We start from the raw sequence: 16,978 nt of genomic DNA, 5'->3' as shown, positions 1-16,978 counted from the left end.
AGTTTTCTGTTTTGGCTGTTTTCTCCCAGGCTCTGGGGTCTGGTTCTGAAGGGAGGGCAGATAGTAGAACTGGGCCCCACCTCCTTCCTCTAGGGAGTTATCATCTGCATTTAAATGACCCCTTTGTCTTTCTGACTCTATTGTCTCCACCCCTGTCTGGGTAGGAGCACTGTGAACTGAAAATGGCTGAAGCTTTTCCCACTGAGCTGCTCAGATTGAGAGAGAGAAAATGGGACAGAAAGCCCCCTTTCAGAGCCAGTCTATGGCCTTCCAGTTTCACCCATCAGTCAAAGGTAACACCTGGTCTTCCGGGCTCCCCTCCTGGGACAGAGGAGTCTTCTGGCTCTTTAATATCAGTCATCACTAAAAGCCTCTATCTGCTTATTAGTGGCTTGTAGCTTGTATTCAGCAGTCCACTTTTGTTAATTAAAACTCCAGTTGGAGCTGGGCTGAGCTATATTTGCTTGCTCAGAGAGTGCATCTTTTTACCACAATAAGGCTTTGCAGCTTAGCCTGCCATTGAGAGAGGGAGCTTCCTGCACAGTTCCACAGCTTTACTTACAGATTTTATGCTGTGATCTCAGGGATTCCTTCCAATCCAGGTTGGTGTATGTTGTGTGGACAGTCACGATTGTCCTCAAGCAGTTATTCCAGATTATTTGCTCACTGTTCTTGGTTGTTTATTAGTTATTCCAGGGGACCAAGTTTCACTCCTCTCTGTGCTACCATATTGACCCTCAAACTCCTGTTTTGACTTTCCAATCAAAAGGCAGAGATTGGTAGAGTGGATAAAAGAAGCAAAACACATATATACTGTCTGAAAAATATTCACCTTTAAGTGAAAGATACCAGAAGGCAGAGGTTGAAAAGATAGAAAAAGCATATACCATGCAAGCACCAACAAAAAGAGAGATAGGGTGGCTATACAAATATCAGATGAAATAGTCTTTAAGTAAAAAACTCTCAAGAGGGATAGTTTTGGTCATTATATACTGAGAATGGGGAACATTCAGCAGGAAGATGTAGCAATTATAAATATACAAGCAGCTAACAGTAGAGCCCCAAAATATCATATACTGACAGATTTTAAGGAGAAATGGATGATTTAACATTAATCATTAGAGACTTTTACATAAAACCCTCAATAATGGATAGAACATCTAGTCAGAAAATCAATAAAGAAGTACAGGACTCAAATGATAAACTAAACCAACTAGACCTAACAGACATATATAGAAGACTTTACCCAATGAAAACAAACTATACATTCTTCTGAAGTGCACATGGAATGGATCATTCTCTAGGATAGACCATACATGGGGGTCACAAAACAAATCTCAATAAATTTAAAAAAACATACAAGATGTATTCTCTGACCACAACAGAATGAAGCTAGAAATCAATAACAGAGGGTGATGGGCATAATTAAAAAATATGTGGAAATTAAACAACATATTCTTAAACAACCAATGGACTAAAGAGGAAATCACAAGCAAAATTAGAAAATATCTGGAGGCAAATGTAAATGAAAATAAAATGTACCAAAACTTATGAGATGCAGCAAAGGCAGTGCTGAAAGGGAAATTTACAGCTTTAAAAGCTTACATGAAAAAAGAAGAAAGACTTCAAATCATAGACCTAACATCAAAACTGGAAGAACTAAATTAAAAAAAAAAAAGAGTAAATGAAACCCAAAGCAACAGAAAGAAAGAAATAACAAAGATTAGAGTGGAGATAAATGAATTAGAAAACAAACAGCCAAAAAAAAAAAAAAAAAAAATAGAGGGGATCTACAATACCAAAGATTTGTTGCTTGAAAATATCAATAAATTTGACAAACCTGTAGCTAGACTGAAAAAGAAAAAAGATAAAGGATATAAATATAGAAAATCAGAAATTAAAGGGGGATGTTACTTTTGACCCCACTGAGAAAAGGAAAAAGGACTATAAGACGATTTTATGAACAACTGAGTGTCAATAATTTAGAAACCTAAATTAAAAAGACAAAGATTTAAAAACACAGAAGCTATCTACATTGACTCAAGAAGAAGATCTCAACAAACCAATTACAAGTAAAGAAATTGAATCAGTAATCAAAAACCCCCAAACAAAGAAAAGCCCATAACCAGATGGCTTCACAGGGGAATTATACCAAACACTGTAAGAAGACTTCATTCTAATTCCATCCAAATTCTTCCAAAAAATTGAAGAGGAGAGAACACTCCCTAACTCACTCTATGAGACCAACATCACCCTGATACCAAAGCTGGATATAGATACCACAAAAAAAGAACACTACCAGTATTCCTTTTGAATATTGGTGCAAGGTCCTCAACAAAATACTAGCAAACCAAATCCAACAGCATATTAAAGATTTTACACCATGATCAAGAGGGGTTTATCCCTGGTATGCAAGGTTGGTTCAACAAGGTTTGATAAACAACTAAAAAGTGTTTCCCTTTTGACCTTAAAAAAGAGAGGCGCTTTGCTGAATGCTGTTTGAATTCTGAATGTTACACCTACATATGTAGTAAAATTTGACATTTATACAATGTTAATTTTTAGATGTCTCAAAGATATTTTTCACTATACTTTAATGTGTCATTTGTGATTCAAGTCCTTTCAAAGCTTTAAAAAATAAATGTATACCTAGAGCCCTTTAGTAACCATAAAGTTGACACATGGTTATTTATGTCATAACTGATTATGTATGGTTTTGCAATTTGCAGGCATGATTAAGCTAATTACATAGACACATTTTTGCTGGAAATAATTATCTATCCTCTGAAGAGTTCCATAGCATTTGGATAATATATCCAAATACTTCAGTATTCTTTTTTAATTCATTGAACTTCAGTCCTACATTGTCTTTATATTTTTTTTGTTAGAGAGGTTGTGGGTTTATAGAACAGTCATGCATAAAATAAGATTCCCATAGTCCCACCTGCCCCTATACCATGCATTGGTGTGGAATATTTGTTACAATTGATGATAGCATATTTTTACAATTGTAATATTTAAGTCCATGATTTAACTTAGGGTTCTCTGTTTGTACAGTGTAGTTCCATGGATTTTTTAATTGTTTTCCTGTTACTATACATGCAATCTAACATTTCCCCTTTTAATCAGATTCAGATATATATTTCAGTGTTTTTAAATGCATTCACAATGTTGTGTTTACCATCACCACCACCCATTACCTACATTTTTCTATTATTCCAAAATGGAACCCTGTATATTTTAAACCTAAACTTCCTATTCCCTATCCCCACCCCTTGTATCCTATATTCTGGCTTCTGGCTTCCATGAGTTTACTCTTCTAATTGTCTCATCAGTGAGATCATACCATATTTTTCCTTTTGTGTCTTATTTCATTCAACATGATTCTTCAATGTTAATCCATGTTGTTACATGTATTAGAGCTTCATTTCTTCTTACTACTGAATAATATTCCACTGTAAGTGCATACCACATTTTTTTATCCATTCATCAGCAGATGGGCATTGGGTTGCTTCCATCTTTTGGCAATTGTGAAAGATGCCACTAAAAATATCAGTGTACAAATATCTGTTCCAGACTCTGCTTTCAGTTATTTGAAGTATACCTCTAGTAGTGGGATTGCTAGGCAATATGGTAGCTTAATACTTAGCTGACTGGAAAATGGCCAAATTGTCTTCACAAAGTCTGCACCATTTAACATTGCCACCAGCAGTGAATGAGTTTTCCTATTTTTATGCATCCTCTCCAATACTTGTTTTTTTGTTTGTTTGTTTGATTGTTTGTCTTTTGTTTTTTTGGTAACTGCAACCATTCTGCTGTGTATTGTTTTAGTTCAGTGAAGTTTTCTATACATGTTTGTGGGTCTCATTGGCTTAGAGTATAGTTCAAGTCTTGTACCTATTCATCTTCTGACTAGATGTTCTATCCATTATTGAGAGTGGCGCGCTAAGTCTCAATATAAATGTAAAATCTTCAATTTCCTCCTTCAAATCTGTTTTGTCTTTGCTTTGTATATTTTGGGGCTCTGATGTTTGGTGCATATATAGTCATAATTGTTACATCTTCCTGTTGAATTGTCCACTTTGTCAATATATAATGACCATCTTTTTCCCCTCTGTTTTTGACTTAAAGTCTACTTTATCCATTATTAGTATAACTACTCCAGCTCTCTTTTGGTTTCTACTTGCATATGTATTTTTTTCCCTCCTTTCACCCATAACCTACTTGCATGTTTCACTTGAAAGTGAGTCTCTTGCAGACAGTATATACTTGGGTCATGCTATTTTTATCCATTCTACAGTCTGTGCCTTTTGACTGGCAAGTTTAATCCATTTACATTTAAAGTCTCTTTTTTTCTGCCATATTGCTATCTAGCATTTGTAATTCTTATACTTTTTTTCCTTCACTTCCATTAATGCCTACATTTATATTTATTTGATTTTTTATATTGTATAATATTGAGTGACTTCTCATTTATATCTGGATAGAATTTTCATCTATTTTCTTTGTTGTTACCATGGGGATAAAATTTAATGACTTAGCTATATAACAATCATATTTTGTTCAATACCAACTTAATTTCAATAACATGCACATATAGTTTTCCTTTACCTCTCTGTTCCCTCACCATTTTTTGTACTTGTTATCACTTAAATCTTTGTACATTGTATGTCCAAAATATAGATTTATAATTAATTTTATGCATGTGCATTTTAACACCTGTAGTAAGTTACATACCAAATAATACACTACAAAAGTACTGGCATTTATAATTATGCAAATGGTTACCTTTACTGCCAGCCTTTATTTCTTTATGCTACATTGAACCACTATCCATAGCCCTTTCTTTTCAGTCTGAAGAACTCCCATTTAGCATTGCTGATAGGGCAGGTCTAGTGGTGAAGAATTCCTTCAGTTTTTCTTCATCCAAGAATGTCTTAATCTCACCTGAATTTTTGAAAAAAAAAAGTCTCACTGTATATAAAATCTTTGGCCAGCACTTGTTTTGCTTCAGCACTTTAAGTATTTAAGTATTTCAACCCACTGCCTTCTTGTCTCCATGGTTTCCAATGAGAAATTGCCACTCAACCTAATTGGTGTCCTTTGTATGTAACATGTTGCTTTTCTCTTGCAGCTTTCAGAACTCTCTCCTTATCTTTGTATTTGATAGTGTAATCACTATATTATAAGGGTTATTTCTCTTCATGTTTTTCCTGTTTTTCTCTGGGCTTCTTGGATGTGCATATACACATCCTTTGCTTATGAGGCAGAATTTCTGTCATTATTTCTTTGACTATTACTTCCACTCCATTCTCTCTTTCTTCTCCTTCTGAGACTCCAGTTATGCACATATTGGTGTGCTTGATGGTGTCCCATGGTTGTCTTAGGTTTTTTGCTTTTAATATTCCTTTTTTCTTTATGTTCCTGAGCCTTACTCATTTCCAGGGTCTTGTCTTCAAGTTCACTGATTTTTTTCCTCTGCCAGCTCCAATCTGCTCTTGAAACCCTCCTGGACATTTTCATTTTAGTTATTATGGTTTCAACTCCAGTAGTTCTCTTTGGTTCCATTTTAAAATTTCTATCTCTTTACTAAGAATCTCTTATTGCTTATTCATTGTTTCCCTGATATCCTTTTGTGCTTTTACTGTAGTTTCCTTCTTCTCCTTGAGTATTTTTAAAATCATTTTACTAAAGGATTTGTTTGGTATGACACATTTTTGTCTTCTTTGTCTTCTGGATTTTTATCCTCTTTTGATAAGGCCATGATTTCCTGTTTCTTTATTCATCTTGTAATCTTTTGTTGCATACTGTACATTTTAATATATTAAAATGATAACTCTGTTATGTACTCCCTGAGGTGTCTGTTTCTTGGTTTTGTAACAAGTTAGAGATAACACAGAGATTATGTTGAGCTTCAGCCCACCTATCAGGAAGGTCAGCCCAAGATGAAGGCAGTATGCAGTTTTCCCTTTATTTCTAGGCTTCTATCTTATCCTGGGATTTTGCATGTTGTTTTGGAGTTTCCCTGTTTATAGCAAATTGGTTGTCCCCTCTGTTTTCCAGGAGACCGTCCTCCTCTCCCAGGTGTTTGAAGCAACCAAGTCTTTGTCCCAGATGGTCTGCCTATATAGTTTTTTTTATTTTCCTTTCATCATCTCATGCTCCTTTGGCCTGTACCACAAATTCTGGGAGGAGGGAACAGTGGAGAAGACTGTCCCAAGCTAGTCTTTCCCAGCCAAAATAGGGCCAATGACCCATGAAGAGGTGCAAACCAGCTCCAAAATTCTCTGGAGAAGGGATCAGAAATGGTGCCAAGTGCTTCTCCAATTGCTCCCCAAAGCTGAGCTTTCCTGATCTGCCCAACAAATACAGCCCTTCGGCTAACTACCTGCTGCTGCCTTGAGGAAGTGCAGCATCTTTAAGTCTCCACCAACAACAACCCTGTCCAGGCAGTTTGAAACAATGGCTGTCACCATCATTGTCCAGGACAGGCTGAAACAATGGCTGCCTCTGCCCTTTGCCAGGCACAAAGCCCCCAATGATCCAAATTCCCTAATCAAGAGCTTTGATCCATTATCTTATTGACCATGTCAGCCACTGTTCTTGGGGAAGAGGAGTTTTATGCCCCTTTCTGTCACCAATGAGCTTTCAGGGGTGAGAGTGATGGGCACCAGTAGCCACCATGTGGAGAGAGTAATTTACTGTTTTTAATGTAATTTATCAGTTTCTTCCTCCCACTCTTCCCTGGATGTTGTGCAGTGTTCTTCTGGCCTCCAGATTTTCAAAATAGTTGTTTTATACAGCTTCTGCCTGTTTTGGTGGAAGGACTAAGTCCTGGACCTCCCTACTCCACCATCTTCCCACAATTCTACCTCACTCCAGTATTCTTACAACCTGTAATAGTAAGCTTTTTTCTTTCAATTTGCATTTTATTTCAATAGACCCCCCCCCCAACATATAAGAACTCAGGCCATAAATTTGCATTTGATGGCCACTATATACTGTGTCTTCACTTTAGATCTTCAAAGATAGTTATGTTTTATTCCCATTTAACAATTTCACTGTAATGGTGACCAGTAATATGAAAAATTTGCCTCACATAGTTTTGCTGAGGGTTATATACAAAACAAATGCTTGTTCCCATTGTTTTTTAATCTAGTCAAATGTTTGAGTAAGCTCCATGAAAGCAGGGGCCACATCTCATCTTTTTCCTTGCACATAGGCACTCAGTAAATACCTGGACATGCAAAAAAAGTTATGGTGGTTATTAATGGACATAAGTTTAAGTATAGAGCAAAAACAAATAGGCAAAATTAGGTGGCTATCAGCCTCTATGGTAAGATACAGCTGTGAATCAGACCTGACAGATACATGTTCAGCTAGAGAAAAAAGAAAACGAACAAAAGACACAGCAATGCAATAGTGATTCAGGCTATGATTCAAAGTATTTGAAAAGTATAAAAGCTAATGGTCATTTTTTTTGCCAGCTCTCCATAGAATAGCAAAACTCTTTTCCCTAATTTGAATTCATATCAAGCAGTCTAGTTTCTGGGATTGCAACCTCTAAGAACAAGACAGAGTATAAACCAAAGGAAGAATTCTGGTCCTTGAAATTAAGCTTTGTAGTCACAGTGACATGGCTATGAATTCTGGTGCAATCTTTATTAACTGCATGGCTTTGAGAATGTTGCATAAAATTTGAACCACTGTTGTGCCGTTTATTAAATAAATGTAATATTTAACTTGCCGCAATATGGTAAATCATTGTGTGTTACATAAAAGGCACTTCAGCAATATTAATTCTGGTCTCCAGATTCTTTGCTGGTGTTTTATCTCCATCCATTCTGGTAGAGTAACTAATATGGAGCTCCACTCCTTGGGTGCATTTAGGCTCTTTAAGTATTGTGTGTTCAACTCTTTCCTTTCCTCAACAACACTAAGTTTTTCTCCTATTGGGCAAAACTCTACCAGGAGCAGTTATTACTGGTCCTTTTTTTCTACAAGGATAATATCCTTTACACACCTGAAAAACAGTTTGTTTCTGGCAAACTGCAAATGAAACACCTGCTTGGAAATACATATGGGAAGTCTGCAGTGGCTTATACACTGGCAGCACATTTTGCCTGGCAGTTTCTTTAGGTGTAATGAATTGGGAAAATGTGTCTTTTACGGAATCTTAATGACTTTCTGCAAAACAAGCAAGCAGAAAAAATATGAGGAAACTTATAATTTTATCACCTGTGTTTGTCTAATTCTAGCCAAAGCAATAATCTGATACATGCTTGAGAAAAAATGGAGAAACATTAGTTGAGAGAAAATAAATGAACAGCTTAATTTTTGAATTCTAACAAGTTTTGCAGCCAGTTTTGAATAATTAAAAGTCCCCAAAGACACTAAATGAATCCCAGGCAATGTCCCTCTTTCAAACATTGTCTTGGTGAAGAACTTCTAGAGAATTCCCAACACTTTCAACAGATGTGCTTCCAGTCTGTGGTACCTAATGAAACACTTTGCTGTTTGTATGTCAAGATTCCCCACTGTGAATCCATGCAAGAAAGAATGTGGCAGGAATGGAGAAATTAATTTCTATTTTAGATTCCTTTGATATATTCAAGAAAAGGTAAGATTATGTCATTCTTACTAAAGATTCCAGGTATCCATGAATTCATCAGGAATCTTGGTGTTTCCTGTGTAGGTATGTGTTTTAGAATCAGACGCACCTGGCAAAGCTATTTACTAGGTTTTACTTCTGGATTGACATCTTATTTTCCATTTCCAAACCATAGTTCCTTAATCCATATAATGATGAGTACTCTCAATTCATAATGTTTTCTTGTGTATGAGAACTGGCAAAAATATGTGTACAGATTACAAATCAATGCACATATAAGATATGCAATAAATGGCAACAAGTATTTTAATGAATTGGATGAAAACACTGTGTAATATGAAACTTAAAGATTTAAACTGAATTAAAAATGTCAGATATCTTGAAGAATGAATTTTATAATAATAGATTTTCCTGAAAGTTTCAAATATTTTACTGCTCACTGTTTTAATCAAACAACGAAACCACTTACTATGGGAAAGCTGCCCTGAGGGGTATAAACGTTGTGTAAATATTTTTATCTTTCAAGGAGATTATATTCTTGTTGAAAAGTTGAGAATCACACTCAAAAAAACAATAAAATAGCAAGTCAATATGATAAAATTCTGGACTATTTGAAATAGAAAACACAAGCAATGTAAGCCAGAGACTGGTGTAATCAATGTGGTCCAGAATCACCAGGGAGGGCTACTTTCAGTTAAAATTCAAATATTTATAGCTTACCAATATGTTTTATTGGCCTTTCTTTTCTCTTTGCTATTTGTCATAAAAATACAGTTGTTTTACTGGAGTGGCCAATGACTGTTGCTAAGCGTACAAATATAAAAATGTTCCAACATGTGGGAGAACAAATTAATATCAACCATGCAGACTGTTGAAAAAGGGATGATTCTTGGAAAAAACATAATCAAAGCAAACTGGAGCCTATGGTCAACAGTAACATTCCAATATGCTTCCATTAAATGTAACAAAGGCAATATATCAAAGTTAAATGTTTACGAGAGGGGGTATAAGATTCTCGGTAGTGGTGTTATTTTCTGTCATTATTATTATATTGTATTGTATGACATTTTTATTTTTCTTTTTATTATATTTTTTATTATTCACCAAAAAAACCTTTTTCATAATAATCAATATGTTCAAGTGTTGACTGTGGTGATAAATGTACAACTATGTGATGATGCTGTGAACAACTGACTGTACACTGTGGATGGTTGTATGTTGTGTAACTATATCTCTATAAGATTGTAGGAAAAAATATAAATAGAGGTAAAAGTGCTGGAGAAAACATGGAGAGAGGAATGTACCTATTTACTGTTGATGAGGATGCAGAATGGTGTAGCCTTTCTGGAGATCACTGTGGTGGCTCCACAAGAAGCTAAATATATGGGCCATAAGATCCTGCAACCTCATTATGGGGTATGTATTTGGTGACCTGTGGTGTATGCATACAATGGAATATTGAGCAACTACGAGAAGGAGTAAAGCTGTGAGACACACAAGGAGGTGAATGGATCCTGTAGACAGCATGTTGAGTGAAGTACGCCAGAAACCAAGGCAAACACTATAATGCCTCACCAATATGGACTAACTACAGTGTGTAAACTCAAAATTAAATCTTAGAGCACAGTCTAACAGGGAAATGATTATTGTAATGGTCCCCAGATTATAAACTCTTCCAGCAGTCAAATCTATTCCTGAATTGTAATGGCTATCTCCAAACTCTGAGATGTTGATCCCTTAGTGTATTAACTGACTGGTCTCTGGAACATTGGGTATCTGTGTTACACCTGAAACTCAGAGCTAGAGCATGGCAAATATGAATATCAGTATTAATGCATACAGCAACTGTTAAAAAAAGAAAAAAAAAAAAGATGAAATAGAGCCCAGACTTCAATTAGAGATCTGAATAAAGCAGATATGGTTAAGACTAGAGCAAATCGGGCCAAATGGTAAAGGTTGAAACTGACTGTATATTAAAACTTCAGCTTCCATGTGAGACAAAGGGAAGAAATGTTTATTTGGTGTGGGATCTATATTTTCTAAACAATATAACTTCTACAGTCAGTTTGTTCAAACACTGCAATTACATGGAACTTGGAATAGGAAGTGAGCTATGGTAGGTCTGTATAGATTAGAATGAAATAGCAACACATCCTAAAGTAATTTGAGTGGAGAATAAAAATATATATTCGGGGACCCTCTGAGGAGCTGGGGGAGGATGCAGAGGTGTTGGATTTCTTCACCTGGATCATTGCAGAGGTGTTGGACTTCTTCACCTGGATTATTCACAAACATTGGGGACTGACAGCTAGATGTGCTGAGCCCTCTGTCTTGGGGCTGGCCCCTATGAAGCTTGTTGCTGCAAGGAGAGGATAAACCTACTTATAATCATGCCTAGTTGTTTCCAGGAGTGTCTCTTTGTTGCTCAGATGTGGCTCCCTCTCTCTAACTAAGCTACCTTGGCAGGTGATCTCACTGCCCTCCCCCCTATGTGGGACCTGACTCCCAGGGGTGTAAATCTCCATGGCAATGGAGGATATGACTCCAGGAATGAATCTGGACCTGGCGCCGTGGGATTGAGAATATCTTCTTGACCAAAAGAAGGATGTGAAATGAAACAAAATAAAGCTTCAGTGGCTGAGAGATTCCAAATAGAGTTCAGAGGTCACTCTGGTAGACATCATTATGCACTATATAGATAACACTTTTTAAATTTTAATATATTGGAATAGCTAGAAGTAAATACCTGAAACTATCAAAGTGTGACCCAGTTGCCTTGACTCTTGAAGACAATTGTATAATAATGTAGCTTACAAGGGGTGACAGTGTGATTGTGAAACCTTGTGGATCACACTCCCTTTATCCAGTGTATGGATGGATGAGTAGAAAAATGGGGACAAAACCTAAATGAAAAATAGAGTGGGATGGAAGGGGTGATTTGGATGTTCTTTTTTATTTTTATTTTTTATTCTTATTCTGATTCTTTCTGGTGTAAGGAAAATGTTCAAAAATAGATTGGGGCAAATGAATGCATAACTATAAGATGGTACTGTGAACAATTGATTGTGCACCATGGATCATTGTATGGTATGTGAATATATCTCAATAAAACTGAATTAAAAAAATACATTTGTTTTATGTATTAAAATATGCATTTTTAGAACAAAAAGTAAATATGTTTTGACCTTGAAATTTCTGCTAGTTATATATCATTACTGTTGAGACAGTTATTTATTAATAAGGTCATCTTACTAGTGTGGGGCAGTTTTGAAAGAGTGTTTGTAACCTGAGAGATATTTATGGATCCCAATGGTCCAACATGGACTAATTAAAGGGTAGTAGTATAGATCCTAATAAATGGGGTCACTAATGGCAAATTGGATGGAGGACTTCCTGATATTGGAGAACTGCCCCCAAATTGCAGGTGTTTAGCATTCTCGGCTCACACTCACAGAATGCCAGGGAGGTACTCCATCACCATCATAAACAAATCCACCCACATGGGGTTCCGAATTTGTGCATTATGAATTATGATTCAGTGACATATAACAAATCTGCCCACATATATTTTGAGGACATTCTTGAATTAGATATCATATATATATAAAATGACATTTTATATATAGATATAGATATAGATAGATATAGATATAGATATAGATATAGATATAGATATATGACAAAACTGCTGCCTTTATATTAAAATATCTCCCAGATATATTCTTTCCCTTCTATATTTTAATCCATCATTTGTGGCTACATTTCCCTCTCCATAACATCAAAACATAAAAATTATCTCCAAAACAGACTGCAAGGATTCCATTGAAACATGCATTCTAAAATTATTTTTGTCTCTTGTTAGCCTTACTTATAATACTCCAAGGCAATATTCTTTTAGACTCTTTATTTTAATGTAGATGATCTCATTTAAGGGATTTCACTCACACAGTGTTTCCTATTAAACTGTCATAAATAACTTATTTTGTATCACTCATGGTAGTGTATTTACCCATCTGATTTTGCTTTTATTTCATGAGCTCATCTTCAGCAAAGATTTTGTTTTTTCTTTCTTGTGTTTTTTCAGGTTTTTGTTTTTTAACTTTGAGAGTCCTATGTGTGGGGTATGGAAACATGCCTGTCTAACAGTTTCTTGCATGCATCTGTTGGTTTCTGGAGGGATTTTATCAGTAAAGTATGATCATAATGTTAATTTGCATTATTGAGTACTTTCAGCCAGCAAAGATTATCAGTTCAAACCTGTATTTCAGGCTTCTCCTTCTAGAATCTCCAGAAGATGATTAGATTCTTTGTTGTCTCCTCAGGCAGCTCTATTATGATGCTGCTCTTGTGGTGGATATTCACTCCAGCTCTGGACTACCTATGAGGAAAAGATATGGTTTCCTGTTTCTATCTTGGTGATGAAAGCCTGTGTACAGCCTCTATGGCATATATCTGTATGTGATGCCACACTGACACTACTTTTATCTCCCATCTATTTCTAGTTTTTATTAATTTCCAAAAGCCTATTATTTCTTATAGGTCCAATCATCTGAAACAAATATATGTCAATGTATTAGGGAAGAACCCTGCAATTTTAGTGAAACAACTGCTGACAAAGGCTTCAATATATATTGGTTCTTGACTTTATATGAAATGTGTTCCTATTATTACCCTTCTTGGAGAAATTCCTTCCACTACCTATAGTCAAGATAGTAAAAGTATTAGAAAAGACTTCCACTCCAGTTTGAATGTGAGAGGACTTTTAAAAGCCTCCAGTCCCATAGTATCAAATGGAAAACATACATATAAAATAAGTTCATATTTTCCCATGGGATTTTGGAGCATGGTGGATGACCTGGATGCCAAAGTTTCTCACAGATAAGCAACAAGTCATGCCAGCTTCTACTCCAGGGGCACGTACATTTTCTGGATAAAAGGCAGAAAAGATGTCCTGCCACAGGTGGAGAGATTGCACAGATGAGGAAAAGCCAGCCAAGCTTTTAAAGATGGTTAAGGAAGAGCAAAATGCGAAAAGAAATCACTTGGCTTGATAATTCATGGACCAAGCTTAACTCCATTTGGGGTAGAATCAGAGCGATCAGCTCCTGAGCCACGCTTCCAAACAGAAAAATGACTTGTGTTCTTTGGGATAAACAACAACAACAAAAAGTTATATTTTCAGTGTCCACTCTTCTATTATTTATAATGTATTTAAAAAAATTTAAGTATGATACATAAAAGAAACAGGAAAATATGACACAATAAAAATAAATCATAGTCAAAAGAGGGAGACATAGATGATTAAACTATTGGAATTAGTAGGCAAGGAATATAAAACACATTTAGAAAGGTTAAAGAATTCACTGGAGAAGATAGATATAAAGGGTAGGAAAAGGGAAATTTCATGAGAAAAAAACAGATCCTCTAAAAAAGAAACAACTCCCAATATAGTATTGAAAAACAAAATATCTAAAATAAAAAATTCTTTGCATGTGTTTAGAAACAAATTGTGCATTGTAAAATAAGGAATATAAAACATGAAAGAGGTCAATAGAAATTACCCAAAATAAAACACAAAGGGAAACTTTTTTAAGCAGAGCATTAATCACCATTTCAAGTGGTCTCATATAAGAAATCCAGAATCAGTGGGGAGAGAAAGAAAAGGAATAGAAAAATTATTTCACAAAATGATAGATGAAAAATTTCCAAATTTGACTAAAAACCACAATCCACTAACCAAGAAGCTCAACTCAATGAACACAAAATAGAATACATACCAATAAAAACCTAAGAAACTGTTTTCAATATGCTGAAAACTCACAGATAAGAAGAAAATCCTAAAAGATCAAAGGGGAAAATTATATAATAATTAAGGAACCATGATAAATACTCACAAATAAAGAGAAAATCCTAAAAAGTAAAAAGGGAAAAATTATATAATAATTCAGAGAACAATGATAAAAATTATAGCTAACTTCTTATCAGAAACACAAGAAGCCAAAGAAAATAAAACAATATACTTAACATGCCTAAAAAAAAAAAGTAAACTGTAAACCTAGAACTCTATAGCCAATAAAAAAGAAAGTATTTGAAATGAAGGCAAAATAAAGATACTTTCAGAAAAAAGAAAAAAGTTGAGGGCATTTGTTCCATAATACTTCCTCCCCACCACATCCCCTTCTCACACACTTAAAGAACTACCAAATGAAGTTTTTCAGGATATAACAAAACAATGCCAGATGGAAATGTTGATACATAGCAATGAATGAAAAGCCCTGGAAATAGTACATATGTTAGTAAATATATACATTTTAAATAAACAATACTTGCTTTATTACTTAATTTTTTAAAAACATAGTTGACTGCTTAAAGTGAAAATAATTTGAACTAAATTATATTAAATATTTAACATATCAAAATTTGTGAATTGCATACAAAACAGTGCTTAGACAGTAATGAGCAAATTCACATCCACATATTAGAAAATAATATAAGCTTAAAATCAATACCTCATGCTTTAACCTCAAGAAGGAAAGAAATAATAAAAGAAATAAATGAAAATTAGAAAATACAGACAAGCCCAAAACTGGTATGAGGAAACATTATTACAGTAGGTAAATCCTAACTTTTTTCTTAGTTAAAGAATATAACTTATCAATATCAATAATAATAAAGAGTGGAATCACTGTGCATGTTACTGATAATAATAAGGAACCATTAAGAAAAAAATCCCAATAAATTCAAGAGACAAAGAAAATAGACATTTAAAATCACAACTTCAAAAAAACTGACAAAAAAGAGCAAAACTTTATTCCTATGTCAAATAAAACCCCATATTTAGATTATTTCACTAGTGGAATCTACCTAACATACAAGGAAAAGTACTGGCAAACTTATAGAAAATTTTTCAGAGTAAAAAAAGAAGAAACATGCACAGAGAAGATAAAAAGTGGCACATTTCCTTCACTGAAGTCGCAAATATGATAGGAGATTTTATCCAGTGACACCAGGTAAGGAATTCTTCAATGCATCTCTCGGCAAAAATTCTATGAGGGCAAGGACTTGCTCATAACTGGCCCTTGATACTGGCATAATAAGGCACAGTGGCTAAAATTGATATTGATAGATGTATTGGAATTGGCCCCTATTCTATTCTAGCCTTTGTTTGTCCATCTAGTAGCAGAAGCAATCATGGATAATGCAATTAAATTTGGAATAGCAAATAGTCCACAATTTGGTCTACCTGAATGATCAAGATACACACTTTATTACTATTAATATATAAAAATGATCAAGGAGCTATAATAATGCATGTATACATATCCCTTTTTAATCTCAGAGCTGTGTTCTCATTCCCTCTCTCCATATTTTAAATTAGAATTTAAAATATCTGTTACTTTAAACAAGTAGTGAGAAATGTTTAACAGGCTGAATGACTCAATTAAGTGAATGTATTCTCATACAGATATAATAGGCAGCAAAGTGGAGGGGAGGTGGGGGCTCCACTAACAGGTTTCTAGTATCAGGAGGTAGGAATGAGGGGGTGAGAATGTTTATAGCTTTCCCATCTAATCGAAGTTTTATCTGTCTTGTCAGTTCTAGTTGTCTGAGGGTAAGGATCACAATTATGTGTGCAAATCAAGAGAGATATTGAATAAGATATGGTATTCACAGGACAAAACATGAGAGTATGCATTTCTTAGGGAACTTGGAATGTATTGGTCAAAACCTCACCCCATGTATCCAAATTAGGAATGTGTTTTTGCATTATCTAAAGGCAGAGCAAGTTTGGTAATTCTTTATTTAAGAAATCCTATCTTCCGCGGAATGGGTTAAAGGAAATGCCCAGGAAATACTGATGCTACTCATCACTCTATGGGTAAGCATCAGAGGAGGAAAACTATGAAATAAGATGGTAATTCAATGAAAACAAGGGAAAATAATGACAAATGGGAACAGAGCTCCTACGTGTGCTATAATTAAAGAAATTATGCAATAATTAGGGCATAAGAATAAGACATTAATACATTAACTTTGCTCAGTTCTGGTGCTATCTGTTGACTGATCAAGTAGTGGTAAACACCTGATTTGTTTTCTTCAAAATCTGGGAAAGTGAACTATGCTTATTTATGGACACTAATTACCGTTCTTCCTTTATAGTCTAGAATGAAAGAAAAAAAAAGAAGCGATTTGCTATTTGCTATCCCTGAAGACTCGTTTGACCAGTAGTCAGTAGAAGTGATCATTTCGTACATGGTTTATACAATATGTTACTATCCTTTTTTCAAGTAACCTGAGAGAAGTATGAACTTGAAATCACTCTGGGAAGATATTGCTAGATAACTGTGCATCTGCATGTTGCATGAC

Source organism: Choloepus didactylus, chromosome 2 (genome assembly GCF_015220235.1).
Source record: "Choloepus didactylus isolate mChoDid1 chromosome 2, mChoDid1.pri, whole genome shotgun sequence".
Classification (NCBI taxonomy): domain Eukaryota; kingdom Metazoa; phylum Chordata; class Mammalia; order Pilosa; family Megalonychidae; genus Choloepus; species Choloepus didactylus.
Note: the sequence above shows the minus strand (reverse complement) of the source record.